Source organism: Solanum stenotomum, unplaced genomic scaffold (assembly GCF_019186545.1).
Source record: "Solanum stenotomum isolate F172 unplaced genomic scaffold, ASM1918654v1 scaffold16821, whole genome shotgun sequence".
NCBI lineage: Eukaryota > Viridiplantae > Streptophyta > Magnoliopsida > Solanales > Solanaceae > Solanum > Solanum stenotomum.
In genome coordinates this window covers 83,876-92,914 of record NW_026024246.1, presented here as the reverse complement: position 1 = coordinate 92,914, position 9,039 = coordinate 83,876, and the positions used below count along the sequence as shown (strand labels likewise).

Genomic DNA, 9,039 nt, shown 5'->3' with positions numbered 1-9,039 from the left:
GGAAAATCAAGATAACCCTTAAGAAAAAATATTCATTTGACGTGAAATCTAAAAATGAGAAAGTGGTAATATTTATATAATATATTTAATTTTTATAAAAAAAAAGTATTTATGAAATAAATTTTTAAAATAAAATAAATAATAATTAAAAATCTTTTCGTATTCCTACAATTTCGTAACACACACACACACACACACACACACACACACACACACACACACACACACACATATATATATATATATATATATATATATTATTATTATTATTATTATTAAAACTTTAGTTAAATAAATGTGGAGAACCAAAATTGGGTGTCAATAAATACTGTCAGGAGTATCTGACGGATGAAGATAGCTAAGATGATTCATCTTCGACTCATTCACTTCAAGTGTTAAAGGTACATCAATTACAACTGCCGATTCTTTAGTCGTAACAACCATTGTTGCGTCTACAGAAGAAACTCCACAATTGAATCGCAAACTCGAATCAAGCAATTATTGATTTATTGCAGCTCTGATACCATATTACAATCAGAGAGAGAAGAGGAATAAACTTCTAGTATTTCATACATAAAGAAATGAATTACAATGAATGGTACAAATCGCATATATATACAGGTTGTTAACATTATTAACAAACTAACTCTGTAACTAACTGATCATTAATGAATTAACTATAATTAATTAACTACTTTACTAGTCACCATCTTTAATACATAGGTTTTAGTTGGAAGTAAACTATTGGTTCTATATGCTAAAGATATTCGAGTCGTTTGTGAATAAAAGTGAATTCGCGTGTTCTAAATATCTTGTTCAGAATTTTCAGCATTCACTACTTTGTAATCCAATTAAACTGTTGTTTCAATAATTTCAAGGTTTGACAGAATTATACTTGCAATGTACGAACAACTAGTGGCAACGGCAACAATAGCTACGCCCCCGAACATTATGTACCACCACTCCATATTTGAAGCTCTAATTCAAGAGCTTTATAAATTATAATTAAAGATTGAAGTGTGCTACCTTGATAATATTTCTTCATCTGTATGATTTTAGAGGACAGAGGTAACATGTGAAACCAACAAACTTTATTCATTATATCAAATTTGAATTTGTAGTAACAGTAACAGTGAAACTAAGTAATCCAAAAGCATGCCTCTTGGAGAAAACAACTTCAGCAACCTGTATTACCAACCAACATATAATAAGAAAAAAATAAAAAATAATAATGTAAAAAAAAATTAAAAACTTAAATTAGGATGAAAAAAGTAAGAGCTAAAATAGTCATCCGGTAACAGTGGAGGACATGATTGATTATTCAAATTCAAAAATTGTAAATTTCAATTCATGTACCTGTAGTGGATGGAGAAAATATAAGCTAAAATAGTCATCCAAAGGAAACAAGGGAGAACATGATTGATTAATCAAATTTAAAAACTGTAAATTTCGATTCCAGTACCTAAAGTGGATGTAGAAAGTAGGAGCTAAAATAGTCATCCAATAGAAACAGGGGAAGACATGATTGATTATTCAAATTTTCGATACCTGAAGAGGATGGAGAAAGTGGGAACTAAAATAATCATCCAAAGGAAACAGGAGAGGACATGATTGATTATTAAAATTCAAAAACTGTAAATTTCGATTCCGGTACCTGAAGTGGATGGAGAAAGTAGGAGCTAAAATAGTCATCCAAAGGAAATAGGGAAGGGCATGATTGATTATTCAAGTTCAAAAACTGTAAATTTCGATTCCAATATCTGAAATGGATGGAGAAAGTAAGAGCTAAAATAGTCGTCCAAAGGAAACATGGAAGGACATGATTGATTATTCAAATTCAAAAACTGTAAATTTTGATTCCGATACCTGAAGTGGATGGAGAAAGTAGGAGCTAAAATAGTTATCCAAAGGAAATAGGGAGGGACATGATTGATTATTCAAATTCAAAAATTTTAAATTTCGATTTCAGCGCCTGAAGTGGATGAAGAAAGTAGAAACTAAAATAGTCATCCAAAGGAAACAAGGAAAACAAGATTGATTATTCAAAATTCAAAAACTATAAATTTCAATTCCGATACCTGAAATAGATGGAGAAATTATGAGCCAAAATAGTCATCCAAAGGAAAGAGGGGAGGACATGAATGATTATTTAAATTCAAAAACTGTAAATTTCAATTTCGTTACCTAAAATGGATGGAGAAAGTATGAGCTAAAATAGTCATCCAAAGGAAATAGGGGAGGACATGATTGAATAATAAAATTCAAAAACTGTAAATTTCGATTTCGGTACCTGAAGTGGATGGAGAAAGTATGAGCTAAAATAGCTAGAGCCGTCAATATGCGCTGGGCTTGTTGGGCCAGCTTGGCTTAACCCGGGATTTAATAGGGTTGGACTAAGATTTTTGGAGCCCATTTAAGAAAAGGGCTTTTAGCCCGGCCTGAATAAACATGCTGATTTGTGGGGCTTGAGAAATATAGGTAGGGTCGACCCGTTGGCCAAATAAAAATAATTTAAAAAATATAATACAATATTAAAATTTGAAATTAAAGAAAATCCAAACTCAAAATCTATTTAATATTTAACTAATTGAAACCGCATAGAAATTGCAGATGAAAATGAAGATGTTAAGACAGTCTTGCCACAAGCTGATTCAGATATGTTTGATGAAGATGATCATGAAATGTTGGATACGACATAGATTTCATGATGTGTTGGATATGCCATAAGTTTCATGATTTTTTTAAGGAGTTTATTTTTAACTTTTTTATGGTTGGAATATTGTCACATTTTTTGTGTTTTAATGTGACAAAACAATTAGGTTAATATTTCTATTTATATATTTATACTTTTATTTGAAAAAACCTTAATAAATATTAAAAAGATAATTTTCTTTGTGGATTTGATTAACAAGTAGTAACATTAACATGATGTAATTGTTTTGTCAATATTTATGATAATATTTTTAAATTATAATTTATAACTTATTTTAATAATTATAAAAATATATAATTTTAAAGAAAGTGGGCTGGCCCGGCAAGTTTGTAGCCCACGTACTTGTGGGTTGGGCGGATCATTTTCTAGCCCACACCAAAAATGGGCTAGCCCAGCCTGACCCGTAAAATGTCAAAGCCTGTATGAGTTAGCCCGGATGGGGTGGGCTAGCCCATATTGACAACTCTAAAAATAGTCATCCAAAGGAAACAGGAAGAACAAGATTGATTATTCAAATTTAAAAACTATAAGTTTTGATTCTGGTACCTGAAATGGATGGAGAAAGTAGGAGCTAAAATAGTCATCCAAAGGAAACATGGGAGGACATGATTGATTATTCAAATTCAAAAACTATAAATTTCGATTTCGATACCTGAAATGGATAGAGAAAGTAAGAGCTAAAATAGCCATTCATAGGAAACAAGAGAGGACATGATTGATTATTCGAATCAAAAACTATAAATTTCGATTCCGGTACCTGAAGTGGATGGAGAAAGTAGGAGCGAAAATAGTCATCCAAAAGAAATAGGGGAGGACATGATTGATTATTCAAATTCAAAAACTGTAAATTTCGATTCCGGTACCTGAAGTGCATGGAGAAAGTAGAAGAAAAAATAGTCATTCAAAGGAAACAGGGGAGGATATGATTGATTATTAAATTCAAAAACTGTATATTTCGATTTTGGTACCTGAAGTGGATGGAGAAAATAAGAGCTAATATAGTCATCCAAAGGAAACAGGGAAGGACATGATTGATTATTCAAATTCAAAAACTGTAAATTTCGATTCCGGTACCTAAAGTGGCTGGAGAAAGTAGTAGCTAAAATAGTCATCCAAAGGAAACATGGGAGGACATGATTGAATATTCAAATTCAAAAACTGTAATTTTTTATTCCGGTACCTGAAGTGGATGGAGAAAGTGGGAGCTAAAATAGTCATCCAAAGAAAACATAAAAGGACATGATTGATTATTCAAATTCAAAAACTGTAAATTTCGATTTCGGTACCTGAAGTGGATGGAGAAAGTAAGGGCTAAAATTGTCATCCAAAAGAAACAGGAGAGGACATAATTGATTATTCAAATTCAAAAACTGTAAATTTAGATTTCGGTACCTGAAGTGGATGGAGAAAGTAAATGCTAAAATAGTCATTCATAGGAAACATGGGAGGACATGATTGATTGTTCAAATTCAAAAACTGTAAAATTCGATTCCGATACCTGAATTGGATGGAGAAAGTAAGAGCAAAAATAGTCATTTAAAGGAAACAGGGAAGGACATGATTTATTATTCAAATTCAAAAATTGTAAATTTCGATTGCGGTACCTGAAGTGGATGGAGAAAGTATGAGCTAAAATATCCATCCAAAGGAAACAGTGGAGGACATGATTGATTATTGAATTCAAAAACTGTAAATTTCGATTCCGATACCTGAAGTGGATGGAGAAAGTATGAGCTAAAATAGTCATCCAAAGGAAACATGGAAGGACATGATTGATTATTCAAATTCAAAAACTGTAAATTTCGATTCCGACACCTGAAGTGAATGGAGAAAGTAGGAGCTAAAATAGTCATCCAAAGGAAACAAGGGAGGACATGATTAATTATTCAAATTAAAAAACTGTAAATTTTGATTCATCTACCTGAAGTGGATGGCGAAAGAAGGAGCTAAAATAGTCATCCAAAGGAAATAGGGGAGGTCATGATTGATTATTCAAATTCAAAAACTGTAAATTTTGATTCCGATACTTTAAGTGGATGGAGAAAGTAGGAACTAAAATAGTCATCCAAAGGAAACAGAGAAGGACATGATTGATTATTCAAATTCAAAAATTGTAAATTTCGATTTTGACACTTGAAGTGGATGGAGAAAGTAGGAGCTAAAATACTCATCCATAGGAGAAATGGGAGGACATGATTGATTATTCAAATTCAAAAACTGTAAATTTCAATCCCGGTATTTGAAGTGGATAGAGAAAGTAAGAGCCAAAATAGTCATCCAAAGGAAATTAAGGTGGACATGATTGATTATTCTAATTCAAAATTGTAAATTAGATTTCGGTAGCTGAAGTGGATTGAGAAAGTAGGAGCTAAAATAGTAATCCAAAGGAAATAGGGGAGGACATGATTGAATATTCAAATTCAAAAATTGTAATTTTCTATTCCGGTACCTGAAGTGGATGGAGAAAGTAGGAGCTAAAATAGTCATCCAAAGGAAACAGGGAAAGACATGATTGATTATTCAAATTCAAAACTGTAAATTTCGATTTCGACACTTGAAGTGGATGGAGAAAGTAGGTGTTAAAATAACCTTTCAAAGGAAACAGGGGATGAGATGATTGATTGTTCAAATTCAAAAACTCTAAAGTGATTCTAAGCGTAAGTCCCTATGGGTACGAGACCCGACTCTTAAAATGAGCCACTTTAATACCTGAATGACCACATGCACTTGCGTGTGCTATTTGGACGCAACAAGTTTTTGGCGCCGCTGAGGGGGACTTTAGAATTAAAAATTATTTGATTTTTCTGATTTCTGAAGTTAAAAAAGAATGTGTTGACAACTTGATCGTATCATTTCATTGTTACAGGTTGTTTAGGATTTTCAAACTGGACAACGATCGAGGATTAGTATCGCCTCAATCTGAATCGGAAAGATTTGTACGCTACCGTAGAAGGCTAAGACGATTGACTTATCCGGTTCCTCTTGTTGCTAGTTAACCAATATCTCCAGTAGCAAGAGTTGAGAAAGAAGAACCCTAAATAATGGCTGAGTTGAAAGTACGAGACGTAGCAATCCCACACCCCACTAATGTGACATCTTGTATTCAGAAACCTGAAGCTGGTGGGAGGTTTGAATTGAAACAGAGTATGGTTCAACTACTGCACACTAATGGGTAGTTCACTGGTCTGTCGCACAAGGATCCAACATTTTACATTCAAAATTTCCTCGAGATCAGTGATACGTACACTCCAACTGGAGTGATTGTGGATTATGTGAGGCTCACTCTATTCCCCTTCTCTCTGCTTGGGAAAGCAAAAAGATGGTTAAACTCAAAGCCCGCAAACTCAATTACCACTTGGAATGATCTTGCACAGAAGTTTCTCATCCGATTTTTTCCGTCTGGAAAACAGCTAAGTTGAGGAGAGATATTTTGAGCTTTAGGCACAAAGTGGGAGAAAACTTGTACCAAGCTTGGGACGGGTTTAAATCGATGTTGATGAGCTGCCCTCATCATCATCAATCTAATGAGGTGTTGGTCCATACCTTTATGGAAGGATTGGAGCCTAACACCAAGATTCTACTTGATTCAGCTGCAGGTGGTCAGGCTTTGGAGAAGACATATGCTGAACTTTTCACCTTGCTGAACAGGATCTCTCAGGGCAATCCAGAATGGAACGGAGGAGGAATGAAACCTGTGATTCAGAAAACTGCAGGTATGTTAGAGGTAGATGTTGTGACTGCCTTGACTGCACAGATTGCAGTTATGCAGAATATGATGAACACCCATTTTAGCAATCTAGTATTGGGTCAACAACCCGCACATGTAAATGCAGTTCAACAACCACCATTTTGGTGTGAGATATGCAGTGATGGTGATCATATGCAAAGGTATGTGGTGCAAACNATTGACTTATCCGGTTCCTCTTGTTGCTAGTTAACCAATATCTCCAGTAGCAAGAGTTGAGAAAGAAGAACCCTAAATAATGGCTGAGTTGAAAGTACGAGACGTAGCAATCCCACACCCCACTAATGTGACATCTTGTATTCAGAAACCTGAAGCTGGTGGGAGGTTTGAATTGAAAAAGAGTATGATGCAACTATTGCACACTAATTGGCAGTTCACTGGTCTGCCGCATGAGGATCCAACAGTTCACATTCAGAATTTTCTCGAGATCAGTGATACGTACACTCCAGCTGGAGTGATTGTGGATTATGTGAGGCTCACTCTATTCCCCTTCTCTCTGCTTGGGCAAGCAAAAACATGGTTAAACTCAAATCTCGCAAACTCAATTACACTTGGAATGATCTTGCATAGAAGTTTCTCATCCAATTTTTTCCGTTTGGAAAAACAGCTAAGTTGAGGAGTGATATTTTGAGCTTTAGGCAGAAAGTGAGAGAAAACATGTACCAAGCTTGGGACAGGTTTAAATCGATATTGATAGGCTGCCCTCATCATCATCAATCTAATGAGGTGTTGGTCCATACCTTTATGGAAGGATTGGAGCCTAACACCAAGATTCTACTTGATTCAGCTGCAGGTGGTCAGACTTTGGAGAAGACATATGTTGAACTTTTCATCTTGCTGAACAGGATCTCTCAGGGCAATCCAGAATGGAACGGAGGAGGAATGAAACCTGTGATTCAGAAAACTGCAGGTATGTTAGAGGTAGATGTTGTGACTACTTTGACTGCACAGATTGCAGCTATGCAGAATATGATGAACACTTACTTTAGCAATCTAGTATTGGGTCAATAGCCGCACATGTAAATGCAGTTCAACAACCACCATTTTGGTGTGAGATCTGTGGTGATGGTGATATACAGAGGTATGTGGTGCAAATCCGAACTCTATTAATTTTATAGGTAATTCCCAGCGCGGAGGAGGCCAATAGAATTATGGGAATTCTTATAATCCAAGTTGGCGCAACCACCCAAACTTTTCTTGGGGTGGAAATCAAAACCAGGGTCAAGGCCAGAATCAGTATAAACCCCAAAGAAATACACAGAGGTACCAACCACAGGCCCAAATGGAGCAGCCGAATAAGCAATCCGGAAACATAAGTCTGGAGGAGAAGATGAAAAAGATCATGGTTGATCAAGCCTAGTTAGCCGCTGATGTGAGAAATAATCAATTTGCTACACAAAATCTATAGAAGTAATTCGGGCAGCTGGCTAGTGCCCAGAACTCACGACCACAAGGAGGTTTGCCGGATAACACTGACTCAAATCCCAAGCAAGTAAATGCAGTAGGTACTAACAGTGGTTTATAATTTGAGGAGTTAGCTCCAAAGAAAAGAAACAATGATGTTGTGAGTAAAGAGAGTGAACCCAATGAGGGCGAAGTTGTTGCACAAGAAGAAAGAGTGCAACCAATTGTGAAACCACCTCCTTCATTCCCTCAAAAGTTCAAGAAACAGAAGGAGGATGAATGTTTTGGTAACTTCCCTCTTTCAAAACAAGTTCACATTAACTTGCCATTGGTAGATGTTTTGCAGGGTATACACATGTATGCGAAGTATGTGAAGAAGATTGTGGCGAATAAAAGGAGGCTGACAGAGTATGAGACCGTTGCACTTACTAAAGAGTGCAGCTCCAGAATCCAAAACAAGTTGCCCACTAAACTGAAAGATCCGGGTAGCTTTACGGTTCAGATCACTACTGGGCAGAGCATTCATGTGCGAGGATTGTGTGATCTAGGAGCTAGTATAAATTTGATGCCGACTTCTCTGTACAAAAATTTGGAGTTGGGTAGTCCTAAACCTACTACCATTATCTTGCAGTTGGCTGATAGATCTGTAGTTAGGCCTGAGGGTGTTGTGGAGGATGTGTTAGTGCAAGTGGGATCATTGATTTTTCCAGTAGATTTTGTTGTGCTGAATTTTGAGCCTGATCCTGAGGTCCCATTCATTTTAAGAAGACCTTTCTTAGCGACTGGGCGGGCTATGATTGATGCAGCAGTTGGGCAACTTACTATGCGAGCCCATGGTAAGGAGGAGGTTTTCGATGTGTATAAAGCCTTAAATCTGCCAGCTATGTATGGGGAGTTGTCTGCCATAACTGTGATAGATCTTGAGGCAGAAGCTCGCTATATTGCATCTTAGAATAAACACGGATACATATCGGATGAATTTACGATAAAGTCATTATCCACTAATGTGATATTAATATTTTCATATCACTGCTTAGGTGCCTGTTTTTATCAATACATCACCTAATTTCACTTATTAACTTGCTAACTTCATCAGTGTAGGTAAATTTCTACGAACTAGAAAATAACATATACATATATATATATATATATATATATATATATATATATATATATA

General features: G+C 35.6%; 1 non-coding gene across 1 annotated transcript; it reads right to left on the bottom strand.

Annotated features, from left to right (window-relative positions):
- Nucleotides 1–7,067: 7,067 nt before the first annotated feature.
- LOC125850419 (small nucleolar RNA R71) lies at nt 7,068–7,174 on the bottom strand. The gene has a single exon (XR_007444797.1). It is a non-coding gene; the product is annotated as a small nucleolar RNA R71 (small nucleolar RNA).
- Between the last annotated feature and the right edge of the window lie 1,865 nt (nt 7,175–9,039).